This window comes from Lissotriton helveticus, chromosome 3_2 (genome assembly GCF_964261635.1).
Source record: "Lissotriton helveticus chromosome 3_2, aLisHel1.1, whole genome shotgun sequence".
Taxonomy (NCBI): domain Eukaryota; kingdom Metazoa; phylum Chordata; class Amphibia; order Caudata; family Salamandridae; genus Lissotriton; species Lissotriton helveticus.
The window spans coordinates 396,280,143-396,294,549 of record NC_136062.1 but is presented as its reverse complement, the minus strand read 5'-3'; the positions used below and the strand labels follow the sequence as shown (position 1 = coordinate 396,294,549).

Below are 14,407 nucleotides of genomic sequence, written 5' to 3'. Positions count from 1 at the left end.
TTTGCATACCATGCATGCTTTCAAGTTTTATACTCTCATGCAGTTTCTGTTTACTTAGTTTGATTCGAAAAACAATCCTCCTCTTCCAACCCTCAACATGTAAAGCGAGCATATCTATGTAGAAACGGAGAGAAAATCTTTTAGAAACGGTGTGCCAGTCCAGTGCTCGTTCACATCTTGATTACAAAAAAATAGCTTTTTCGTGAGATGTGGTACATTGTGCACACAGACGCTCCATATCATATCCTATAAGTATCAGCTATCACCAATATGTATGTTACTATGACTCAAAGATAAGGTCCACTTTTGGGGCTATACCCATTATTAAAGGCCTTGAACCAGAGTTATAGACCGAGTTATAGACCCGAGCTGCAGAATAGGGCCTATAACAAGGGAAAGGGCCTTTAACCACCAGTGTAGCCCGAGGTAGAATGGCTATAGGCTATTAGATCTCACTAGGCTATTCCACCTACTGGGGGTGAAATTAAGAAGGTTAAACAGAACGACAAACATTGGATTGTTGGAGCAAAAAGCCTATACTAGCCATTGTTAGCATTGATCTATTTAATTGTCTTTAGTAGAGCTTCCAATATTCTAATGTTATAAAAATAATTAGAACATTGGAATGTTGGGCGCTAAAAAAACAACAACTTATAAATAGATTGCCTTACATTATATCATAAAATCTCAAAATATTTGTGATATAAAAATGTGTGATCTGATCTCATAGGAAAACCAATTTCATATGTTTAGATTTTGATAAATACTTTTAGGCATAGGAAGAAGGCCTGACTCAAACAGACGAGTTGGTTACGTAGTTGAGGTTATTAGGTAGCAGGGCTGAAAGGGAAACCATAGTCATGTTTTGTTGTAGAATAATCAGGTATTTAGTTCTTGGTAAAAATCCTCAGATTGGTAACTTACCAACACTGATTGGCCGCGGTGAACTACACCCAACAAGGCCACAAAATATCTGTAATTGGGTATGTATAGGCTAACCTGTTTTAGGCTTAAACCTATAATAACTGATAAAACCCCCACCAAAAGAGAAATAGCCCTCACTGGTATAAACATATAAACACTGAAACAACACCTGCACAACCACAAACTAAATGCCAATCAAAGAAAGCAAAAGGAGAGTGAAAGTCATGTTTATTTCTTCGTGAAAGGGCCAATACAATGTAACTTTGTTATACAAGGTAGCTGCAAGAAAGACTGGGCTAACATTCTTTTTTTTTAGCGATGTCGTTAATATATTGTTCCTTCTTCCTTTTTTCAGTTGTGTGGTCTTTAGTCTAAAGATGCAGGGTTTAGCAGCATATTTGAGACCTTGTTTAATTATGGAATAAACTAGAGAATATCAAAATCATATTTGATTTTTTGGCTACGTATGATTCTTTTACTGATAGGTATAATTAATGATTTCATACGAATCTTTTCCCAATATGTACCATTGCTTTTACCCACAGAGTATTGTTAAAACCCCTTGACACATCAGCCCCCTTTTCTAGCGAGTCAGTATTGATAGCAGGTGAATTACCAACTCCCCAGGCTTTAAACATTCAATACAAAGATGTCATGAAAGGTATATGTGAAAAGAGTGCTGTCACTAGGCATCTGGAGTAGTGGTGAAAACATGACACAACGTTTTTGGAAAACATGTAATACAATGTCCTTTGGAATGCTGCTGCAAAATGTTCTTACCAATTTCAACAAAGAAAGGAGGTTACATAGCTAAGTATGTGAACAAGTTCTGTGATGACCTGTTAAAATCGATACCTGATCTAAAGTGCTTCCCTGTAAGAGATCCTTGCCACTTGCTAGATGGCATGCTGAAAGCATCTTTACTATCTAAAGTTCATGAAGAATGTCATTTACTTTTTTGTCCATTCTGGTGCACTGTTTTATTATGCGCAGGAACTAAAATGCAAATATTTCTCATTTTGTGCGTTGTAGCATCAAAGAAAGAGTCATGTTAACTGTGTCATTTAGCTGGTGGTTCTCAGTCCTAGAGGCAGTGAATGCTATATGATCCATGTGGCAACTGTTTACAGAAGATTTGCTGACTGATGATGCCAAAGGCAAGAAATGTGAGGCTCTACCAGTCACATATTAATAGTGATGTGAAAAAAGTACACTCTACTGCATTCTTAGATTTTTACAGGAAAACATGACTGCTGTTGTGTATATAATACCACAGAGTCTAGCTAGCACTATATAAAACGTTCAAATAAATAAATAAATAATAAACTCCTCAGCATAATTGGTGTAAATGTGATACATCTCCTTGAGAGTAGGCAGGGCAACACTTTTAGTGACGTTGGCACTGCAACATTTTCCATTTTAGACTGCTTGTCACTTGGACTGTGCAGGTACATTGTGTGGAATTTAGTCCTGGTCCCCAAGTGGCAATCCAGAGTCTTTATACCCTTGGCCTGAGATAATGTGCCTTTATTTTCCCCATAGTATCCTAGAAACTGCAAGATTTCAGAGTTTGGTAACTTTCTGCAGAAAAAATCCAGTAGGATAACGGCTGTTGTCGACTTACGAATCCAATTGTAGGAATTTCATTTAACATTCAGACATTTCCATAGCCTAATTCCTTCCTTCCTTCCCGACTGGTGTTTCCTAGAAGGATACCCTAGGGTTAGTGTAGGATACTAACATTTCGATGACCCAAATCATATTTACCTTCCTATATGTAGAACTAGGACACCCAGTCCATCAGGTCACTTAGACCGTCCGGCGGAGAGAAACCAAGGACGCGTAACTCACTTATAATCTTGAGGGGCATTAGAAGGGGGTAGGTAGATGATATAGAGCCTCACTGCGTTCTGCATTGGGTAATTGATAGGCATCCACTACTGCACAGCAGTAAAACAGCCAGGAATGTGATGTTGGTATTGATGGTAAAGTAGAAGCAATATGAGGCGCAGAATGAGCATATAATACTTAAAGGTGAAATGGAGGAGAAAGAGCAGCTGACAAGAACAGAGTGGGGCAAAATGAGTGTGTGCACCAGACCAGAGATATATCATTCTGTAATGAAGGAAGAAAATTAGGAGGATGCACTGGCAAAGCAGTGATACCCAGGCTGGACATGGTTTTAAAAAGTGGCTAAGTTGCAGAAGTGACATTGTTCTCTCTGTAAAGTTATTTTATGAAACTCTGATTGCAAGCTGAACAGATGTGCATTGGGTTTTCTAACATTTAGCACCAATGTAACTTCAAGGAGTAGTGAAAATCTATGCTGAGAATAATCTTAGATAATGGCATGAGTGATGCAGTTTATACCCAGTTTGAAGAAGAAACCAGGATGTGATTAGGCACAGTAGCGGGTACACACAATGTAGCCAGTGTAATTTATATTTTCTACCACATTGCAATGGATGGAGAACCTTCCTCTCTCCACTATTCCTTATAAGAACCAAAATACCAGGGAAGTACAAAGTAGAGATGAGGGTCCCCTTGATAAAAAAAAAAGAAAACCTTATATTCATCTGAAAAAACAACCAATTGTCAGATCACATGAGTGCAATTTCTGCACTTTATTATCAATGGCCTTCCTTTACAGTAAAACAAACCAAGGGGGTGAAACCAGTTTTACAGTACAGTTTTAGGAATAGAGCACATTCTCTGTGGCTTTGAATGGCAGTGTCCTAATATCAGAAAACAGGGTCTATAAAAGGCAAAAATCTGAATCTGGGATAACCATGCAGAAAAGCCTATGCTATAATAGTACACTCCTTCCGCAGTCCCTTTTAAGTTAGTTGAGTTACTGGATGCTCCTAAACTGCCCTACTTGGTGTAAACTGGTACTCATTCCTCTCCTACCCACCCCCACAGGTTACTGCCACTGTCTATGCTCTTAAGAGTAGTATTTCACACATCATCATAGCAGAACTGTTAGGCCAGCAACAGGCAGGCCAATGCCAATTAGCCTGCAGGGGCTTTGGGCAGGGAAAGGATAGCTTTTTAAAATTTATTTTTCCAGTATATTTAGCAGAAATCCAACTTCAATATGAAAATTCAAGGTTTAACAGTTTATGTAGCTTATATACAGAATTGACACATTAAGTGTGTGTTTAACTTTTTCTTCTCAGAATCAGCCACAGCCCTAACAGTGAAATAGCTTTTGGTTGCTAGTCATATGAAAACATTACATTTTTACATGCCCAACTTTTAAATACTAGCAGGCCTACTTAGTGGGCTACAAGGTCTTCTATGGGGTTATTTTGGTAATTTCTAATATACGGGTTTCCTTCCTATCAAGGGGTTTATTTTCAAAGGTTTTACTGCAGGATTAAAAGCTGCTGGAGTGAGGCAACACATATAGGCACAAAGCCATGCTTTATATGTCAACCTAATGAATGCCATAATAGGGACTTCAGTCCATAGGTGACATTTAATGATCTATAGCTATGGCACTGGTGTATTTTCTTCCACTGTATACTGTGGCCTTATTAGGAATCTGAATATGCCAATTGCGCATTAGCCAATTTTACCAGATTTTAGGGGTCAGTGCACAAGCACTGGGTACTTTATAGCAGTACCCCAGGACGCGCAGTCCAAAAAAAGCTGCATCAGCCCACAAACAATGGCCGCGTCCACACAAAATGATGCACTTTCTCAGAGTAACCACTACATGTCAGATGTTGGTTAGGGATCAATAGATTGCAACCACCATAACAGTCACAGACCAATGATGAATGGCATACAGAATCGAATCACCTCTTTCAGGGCCTCTCATATTTGAAATTCAAAATGAGCTTTGAAAGGTACTATTTGATGCGAAAAACCTTTTCTGTCTAAGTAAATTTGCTAATTGTAACTTGTGTATTTACAATTGCAAAGCTCATGATTTTGTAAACTGAAGGATTGGAGACCATGAGAAAATGTTGTATATCTGGCAATGTCCCTCCTCTACCAGAAAATCTTTATCAAAGGCTACCTGTTCTACTACACATTCAGCTCCAGGGGTACTGCCATGCATAGAAATGGCTAGATGACCTGGCTCCTGAATGCCGGGCATCTAAAAATGACATCTACACCTCCCTATTGAGGAGTCGATGTACTTTCAATCAGGACCTCTTGAATATTTAACATTAAAAATTAACACTAAAGGGGACTGGCCCATTCAAGTAGAAACCTATAGTAAATAGAACACCTAACCCTTTCATGTTCCACTCTCATCTTTCTGCTAGACTATAGAAAGGGGCTTAAGATCGTGCTTGCATTTAGAAGAATGGCAAGACACACTCTAGTGTAGTGATAGTGATGCTAATCCAAATGTAGTAAGTCAATCTTCTTTCAATTTGTGGAATCTTCAAATATTAAGAAGAATGTTCTATGCAATGTTCATGTTCACATAAATTCAGTAGTTAATGCACACTACCATTAAAATGTGTAACCTGTAACACCCATACCAGCCTTCTCATACCAGTAACAAGAACCACAGACAGAATTCCTAGAGAGTTATTACAAGTGGTACGTGACTACCCCTTCTGAAATTTTTATCTGTAAACCTTGCAGAAATTATTTGATAAGTATTTGATAAACAACAAGCAACAAATGTGTGATGCCCCATTTGATTTATAAGATGCATTTCAGCCACTGAGACTTTTACTGTGCAAAAAAAGCTATGCCATCAGCAATGCCTGGTAGAGTTAAGCAAGAAATGTATAGTGTATCGTTGATATTGACCTCTTACAATTCCCTTTGATATACAGAATAGATGAAACCTGTACCTACTAGCTTTATACAATGAAAAAAATGTTAGCCTTTCAACCAGGTGAAGATACACATAAGTAGACCGAAGTTGAAACAATAGATAATTAAGCTACTGCAACTCCAGGTACTAACCCGTTCCGATAAAATTGCTCAAATACTAGAAACACATACATTTGAGAACACGTATGCTCCTGTCACTCACCAGTGCTTACTTGCTCATCCCCACTATTAAGCACTCTACCTTTACTCCGCTCCCTCTCCTGGCTGTGTACTATTTTAAACAAATTGGAGAGAGCCCAACCATTGTTGCTGGCCACTCGTTTTTTAGCCCCGCCATGAGTCACGGTGGGCACGTGCGCACGACGGCCGGGGGCCATCCGAACCACGCCCAAGAATGGAATGTCCAGCACCACGGTGGAATGCGCGCCGCAGCCAAGGTGTTACCAGATGCTTTTGTTTACTGCTCCATAATAGGGACATGCCATCTTGAAAGAAAAGAAAATGGCGGTTCCATCATGCTCGTTCGCTAATGCATGCATGTGTATATGTCATCTCACTCTGCCGCCCTATCATCATCACAAATATGTGGGTATGTGTGTTGATCCATGCAAGTGCATGCATCATGACAATTGTTTTCTTTTTCTTTTGCTGATGCTATATAGCTCTGTTCAACACGCATTTATTCTTTTTGCCAATGTGGAACAACATCAGCAAACAGCATTGTTAAAGCCAATAGGTCAACGTTGCTTTTAAAAGGCAAGACCTATTAGCTTTGCCAATGCTTGTACTTATTGAGTCTTACATGATTACTACTGCATTCCATAGATTTCCTATTAGTATGTGAACAATAGGAAAAGTATATGCTAGACAACTGATAGGATATATAGTTCTTAATAGAAACTTTTTTTTGAAATTTTTCAGGTTAACATTAATCTCTTTGCCTTTTACAGTAAGAGACTGGACACAAAGAGCTGCATTGATATCCCAAGAAGATGGAACGAGTCCCACACAATAACTCTCCCACGTAAACAATAGATGCTATGAATGGTAGTTAGTTCGACAACCCATTGTAGTCCTGGCATTTTTTCTAGCCTCTATCATATTTGCAGAGGAACCCCCTGGCTACATAAATCATCTCCTCTAGTTTGCCACACCAACCCATCCCCTTTGTACACACCTATAGCGAAGCGGCCACAGAGGACTTTCAATTGGGAGCAATGTTGAGTTCAGCCAGTAAAGTGCCCAGGCTGACCAAAATCCTGCCAAACAACATGGAAAAAATCCCCTGCTGGGTTCCTGCACCTATGACATGCTGGGGTATCTGTCAGCCACACCCTCCACAGTTGGAGAGGGGTTATGTAGGCCTGATGGGGGTATTTAAATTCGATAAGCGGAGTCTGGCAGAGTTAGCTAGGGTGCGATGAGCCATGTAGATGTCACACCAGTCTTCTTCATCCAGAGGCCCTATCCAACCCTCCCACCATTCTATCTGCGAACGTAGTGAGGTTGGTGAGTGTATCACAAGAGATCTATAAATCTGGGATATCCTGCCCTTACCCAAGTGGCCCATGATGATTTTGTTTTCCAGGGGACTGTACTTGGGGAGATGCTGAAGCTCATCACTATGAGCATGTAGGGCGTGCCTGAGATGTTGTCGCAGGGATTCTGCTCCTACACAGAACTGTGCATAGAGACTTGGAACCTCAGTGAATTAGAGTGTACCAAAACTCACCTTAGTATCCGAAATCCCCTACCAGACTAGCAATCAGTGTCTCATTAGTTCTTCCATACCCCCAATGATTAGACAACCCAGAACATGGACTTAGAACACCTCAGGTAACGTGGAACACATGAACACTCTTTCGTTATACTATTATACCAGTCCAGAACGAGGCGTAAATGAAGACACGTGCAAGTTTGAAATATTTATTTCTAGTGCCATGTTCTCAAGCGTAGTATCTTAGCTAATACAAGCAAACATATTATAAGCAACAAGGTTATCAGCATAATTACTATTCCATAAAATAGAAAGCGAGAAAGCATGTTAAAATTCTAAAGGGAAGAAGGCTAAATGGCACCTCAGTCTTACCCTTCCTTGCTAGTATATTATATTATATCTACAGAAGGTCTCTTTGGGTTTACAAGGGCGGCCCCATACCGCTGGTCCTAGTAGAAAGGGATCACATCATTTTCTACGCCAGCTCTCTGCATGCAAATGTTCTCCAAACTGTGTGTGTATGCTCTGCGCAGTTCATTATTAAACGCGCCAAAATCAGAGGTGGCCACAGCTGCATATGTGTTATGTCTAGGACTTGCGCTGATCAGACCGAACAACAACCACTGTGTTGAAATATCAGCACAATACCCTTGCACAAAACTTTTACAAATAGCAATTGGTGTCCGTTAAGACACTGGTGAACATTTGGAACAAAAACAAAGCTGTGTGAGTAATCAAAAAACGGATTCTTCATTAACTGATTCTTGGAAAACAAAGTTTTTTAATGTTCTTAAGGGTAATCCAGCTGACACATGTTTCGTCGCTTTTGGGACAATCCTCCCGCGACTCCTCAGGGCTATGATTAGCATAAGGTTCACTGTGGAGGTCGCTCCGCCGGTGATAATTCCAACCAGGCAGGGCTCAGGACTCTATTTCCAATGTATGTATTTTCAGGTAAAAAGATGATCAGAACAAGGAAAAATTAAATCGTCACTATGGGTCCAGTTTCGAATTTCTCGTAAACCAATCAATTATGAAATCTGTGTGAAATCATGCTGCGTTCGGAAATGCCCCACGGAGACGTTCGCAAGGTCTGTAATGGCGGTGTATACGGGAGCGGATAACTCCTCGTACTGCAGGCGCCGTTTGAAGGTGAGGACGTGTTCGTGCTCCCGCTAGGCGCGTACTGCGTTCTGTGTTCGGATCAGACCGAACAACAACCACTGTGTTGAAATAACCTTGAAGGCCTCGGCACTCACTGTTCAGACATAGCTTACCAAGCAGGGCTGATACTATAGGAAAATATATTATTCTCGTGTGAAGCAAAATATTCTGATAGACTCTTAACATTTATAATATTGTGTGCCATGTGCAGAAGCAGCTGAGAGGCAAAATGGCATTTAAACTTCTAATAAGCTCATGCTAACTTAACACAGTGTAAAGGCAAAGCCCATCTCCATGACAAAGTAGATAACAACATAATTTGGAGAATGGCATCTGAAATTCGACCTGGAGTTCTTGAAAGGATTTCCTATGGTGACCACCCCAAACGACACCAAGACATGACAACCCAATAAAGTCCCACCCTATAAATTCCCCCCAAGGAGGAGACCTGAGTCAATCATCTACTCACCCAGAGTGGGATTTCCCTAGTAAGTTTGCGATCCCATCTCTACCACCGGAGTGTCACCCTCCCATGCTTCCTGGGGGACCTCAGGGACACCAGAGGGAATTGAGCCTCCAGATAAGATGTGAAGCTCCCTGTCCAGCAGGGCTAACTCACCTCAGTAGGATGGATCATCCCATCCCCCATGCACCCAGTCATCAATGGGTAGTAGATGTACCACCCATTGAGGGGCACCCATAGTGGTATGTCCGCCATGGCGTGCCCTCCGTTGTACATTGCTTGATTGCACTACCCAAAAACAAACTTGCGTGCCCCTCAAGCCCAAACAAATCTGCGACCCATGGCCAGGAATGAATCAAACTATGTTTATAGAATGTGAAAGGGGAAGTTTTGGAAGGCATAGAGGAATCTGAGCAAAATCCTCATTTTGCACAACGCTTTCCTACCCATGATGTGGAGCGGGACATGAAGCAATAGGGAGAGGTCCACATAAGCTCTGCGCATCACAGGGGCGATATTCAGGCTCAATACCAAATCCAGTTCCCATGATATATGTACTCCAAGGTAGAGGAAGCTAACTCGCCTACATTCCAATGGTCCTCTTTTATTGGTACTTATAGAGATTTACCCCATTTTACCTAAAGCCCTGACAGCTTAGCAAAACCATTAAGGATTTTTAGTATTCTAGGATCCGTTTCAGCTGGTTTGGACATAAATAAGAGGACATCAACAACATATAAAGCTATTCGATCTTCCATTGCTAGCATCCAGTCAAATCCCCACACCTGAGCGTCACACGGAATTCACACCATTCATGGGCTCGATAGCAAGGTCATACAAAAGAGGGGACAATGGGCACCCCTGCGGAGTGCCTCTCCACACAGGAGAGGATGTACGATAGGACACCAGTGACCCATACCCAGGCTTGAATGCCCGCCTAGAGTACCCTCATATATGCCCGAAAACGAGGTCCGAGACTCATACCACCAAGCAATTCATCAATATAAGTCCAATCACTCATATCGAAAGGTTTTTCAAAATCTAGTAGCAGGAGAGCCATAGGGCCTTCAAGCGTACTGATACAGGAGTGTGGTATATGTACTTGACTCATGCAGTATCTGGTACAACATCAGGGAATTCGTACGTGTAGACCATGACATGGAGGACCTTCAGCAGCCAATTAGCTAGAATCTTAGCATTCAGTTTTAGCACACTGCTAATGAGGGATATGGGCTGAAAAGCGGCATTAGTGGTTGGTGTGTGACCCAGTTTAGGGACAATAATGGTTTGGTCAATCTCAGGTTAGAACTGGCCTTGCATTATTGCCTTGGTGTATAATTTAAGGAGAAGTAGGACAAAATGGGAGCCAAGCTTGCGAGAAAACTCCACAGGAAAGCTACTTGGTCCCAGAATTTTCCCTGGGTTGAGATCTGCTAATGCTTCCACAATTTCTTCTACAGTGATATCTCGGTCCACAGCAGTTTTATCCTGGGAAGATAGATGGCGTAGAGGGAACTCATCCACCAAAGGGATTGCTGTGATGGCATTGGTGTATGGTCTACGAGCATGAAGCTCCTTATATTACTGAGCAAAAACCACTGAAATCCCCTTTGAGTCGAACACCCATGCCTCGGAGCTCCCTGTAAATCGGGGTGTCACCCTGTTTTCTGCTTGGTGCATGGCAAGCCTATGTAACAGCTTACTCAACTTTATCACACCATTCATATACCCGGCGCGTAGAGGCCATCCAACATTTGCGTGTTTCATCCAGACACAGCTGGTGTAGTGATATCCTGTTGAGTTCCACCAAGTGTCGCTCCAAGGCTGTTATCGCTCTTGGGTCCCTGTGGTCTACACACGTTATTGTTGTTTCAAGCTTGACCTTTTTGTGATGCTTTTTGCGATCGGCTCCCTGGATGAAGTAGTGAGCTACACCCTTTATATATGCCTTGCCCACCTCCCATAAGGTTGTGCCAGAGTCAACAGAACACCAGTTAGCCTTGTGGAAGGTTTGAAATTCGGCCTACAGGTGGTCAGTGTACTTCTCATCCTGCAGGAACCAAACGTTAAGACGCCAGACAAGGTGGATGCGACTGGGAGACAGACCTAATCGTAGCAGTAAACCACTGCATGGTCTGATATCCCCCTAAGCAGGAACAGAAATGCAGAGCTACAAAAGAGGTCATTAGCTGGCAAAAACAAGTCATCTATACAGGCGAGGGAGCCGTGAGTGGCCGACGTATGAGTGAATCTCGATTCTCCAGGGGCGCCCCACCCATCACGAATCACTGAGCCCAGTCCAGTCCCTCAAACCCTGGCTATGTCTGGTAGTGAGGTCATTAGGCCCATACCAGACATTTGGGTGAATAATATCTTTAAAGACTGCTGTGGCCGGCCGCTACAGGTAAGAACGATGGGACGGTGAGGCTGGCTGGGGGCGAGTGTGGGGGGGGGGGAGTTTCAGGAGAGAACCACAAGAAAACATTTCAGAAAAAAAATGAAATCAACCCCCCGCCGGCCTCACCGCTATTACATGCAGCGGCTGGTTGAAGATATCCCCCTAATACTATTATTGCCTGAGAGAAGGTACCCAAGAGTTTTCAGCGAGGTCTGCACGCCGGCGTGACCACGCCCACCATCTGAACCAATTAAATTCACCTGAATGTCATCCTTAGACTAGCAAGGAGCTCGTTACATCATGACATGAGAGGCGTGTGCGTGCAGTTACCTTCTTTCTGAATAAACTCCAGAACAAATCAATTATTAAATGATGAGGCATCAACTCATGAATATGTTATCCGTCATTCATATTTAATATTTGATTCAAATAGAAGGCAGACACTTGGTTTTCATGACTATGCTGCAGTGGCAGAGGGCGACAGTGGTTTGTTCTCTCAAGTCAGACATGAGCAATGGTGCAAAATCAGAGAACTATTTAAAAATTAATTGAGAAGGGAAATAGTCATCTGGTAAGAACAGAGTTCTGGATCAAGGGCCGGATGAGCAAGCACGTGAATCATGAATGCAAAGTCTGGTTATAATTCACAAAAGGTGAATGGAATAAGTCACAGAGTCTATGACTACGAAACTTTGCCAAAGTAGGAGTCACTTGTGCAATTGTGTACGTCATAAGCGAAAATTAGAACAGTAGACATTGGCATTCTGAGGGGAGTGACGGGGACATGGCCATGAAAATGCCATTCTAAACTCTCACACGTTCATGCTGAAGTAATATAACAATGGGAAAACATTTCTTCGTGAAATGTTTCCAGGTATAAATATGTAAATACAAATATGTTTGAATTTCTGTACTTTATAGACTAGTAACAAATAGCATTAGGGGAAACAGAAATACGAAATAAAGGTTAGACACATTGGAACATTTAAAAATATTTCCAGATGGAAATGTAAATTTCCATAGCATGTCCTTGTAAGTTTTGTGAACCTTTTGGGCATAAAAACCACACATTTCTAAATCTGCGTCCTGCATGCCAGGAGCTTTGGGAATCAGGGCCAAAGCATGTATGGCTCTGTCTCACTACTGAATCGGATCTTGTGGAAACACCATTCTTTATTCTTCTATCCTCCTCTCTTCATAATGCATTAGTGTTTTACATGCGATGCATGTCTACAGTCCGACTCAAAGCACATAAACACAAAAATAATACAATCCAGGGCAGAAGATATCTCTTTTAAAAATAAAAAAATAAATTCCTATCCACACAAAAAACTTTATTTTGTATATTTCATGACAAAAATAATGACCCAATTATGAGAAATTATGTACTTTTTTTTTTTACCTTTCAGACATATATTTTGGGTAGTCCACTGTTAATACTCGCTAATTATAATGTGTATATTGTAATTCTATAGGTCATAGTTTTTTTCTCAAATTATGATAGCAAGATTCAAAAGCTCAATTTTATCTCTTGCAAAGCACTCTAGACTCTGGCCTATTGAGAAGTATCTTGAGGGTACTTCTTGAGAACAATTTCTAAACTTTTTCTAAGTCCTAACAATCTGCCTGGTGCCGTATAAGTGTAACATTAACAAAACTTACGGATCATAATCGATACAGATATGACATTTTTTTTTATTCAGAACAAAAACAGATATGACATTTTAATGATGCTTTATGGAACCAGGCAAGGATACCCACTCTTGCCTTCAAGATTCAGATTAGCACTGAAACTGCGGCCATACGATGCAACATGGACATAGCTGTATAAAATAATTTGAAGAGTATCAATAAATTAAATATGAGGAAAAAACTAAGCCATCACCCTTGGGCGGAGTGGCAGATGCGAGGAGTTACAAGTTAACGAGAACTAGACTCAGCTTTTATCAAGGTGTGCTATAATGCATCCTTTGCAAACTAGCCTCTCAGGCTAATGACAGATGAATACAGGTCCCTGGAAACTACTTTTCCTAAAGAATATAAACCAATGACTAAACATTATACAGATACAAACATGTCTCCAATAATCTTAGCCTAGCTTAGTATTATGTCACTTACGATGTATCTTCTTAGACCAGCACAAATAAGGATATTGGAATCATATTGAAAATTAATTTTATATATAGATATTTTTATATAAGGTGGTAGTAATACCCCTTTCTATAAAAGAGTTAATCATTAATGTTCATCCTGTCACATTTAATCTGTAAAACGAGAAGTGATATCACAGTTTCAAGTCATTTTGGCAGGTAATTCAATGGGAGTGCAGGATAAAGGCCCCTCCACCCCCCCATTTGTGGGTTTAATGTAAAATAAATTCAAAGGGTAATCATTTACGATCACCATGTAGATTTAATTTAGCAGGCTAAAAGGAATGAAGTAGGTCTTTCAAATATATATATATATATATTTATGATTCACAATCTCAGCAGTCAGGAGGTGTTGTTTCCCAGATGTGCCTCTCTATAGAAAGGTTATTTTCTTCCTCCCATAAGCCATTCTTGGTTAACTAAACCAATAGGACATTATCCCACGGACTGTGCCACGTGGCAGGTTGGTGATGTTGTTTCTTTATTTGTTCATCCAAGTAGAGGCCTGCCTTCAGCCAGCCTTTTATCTCTCGCGAGAGAAGGGCATCCTGTGTCCATTACCAACAGCTGAGAGCCCCCTAATATTTTTGCTTTTGTCATCTCAAGCACACACATCAGTGTGTGTCGAAGGTGAAATTTGAGACCAAAACAAGTACAGTTCTCTCTTCACCCGCCTTCCCTTTACATGTCTTCTCTTCTCCCTGCCCCTTCCTTGTGGTTTATGGCGAAATTCAGCAATTTAACAAACACTTATTGTCTTATGAAGGTAAAGGGCTCAAACCCAA

General features: G+C 41.0%; 1 protein-coding gene across 5 annotated transcripts in view; it reads right to left on the bottom strand.

The window, feature by feature from the left end:
- SHANK2 (SH3 and multiple ankyrin repeat domains 2) overlaps window positions 1–14,407 on the bottom strand; it is a 3,078,421-nt gene that overhangs the window by 132,665 nt on the left and 2,931,349 nt on the right. The gene's annotated exons all lie outside the window — the stretch shown is intronic.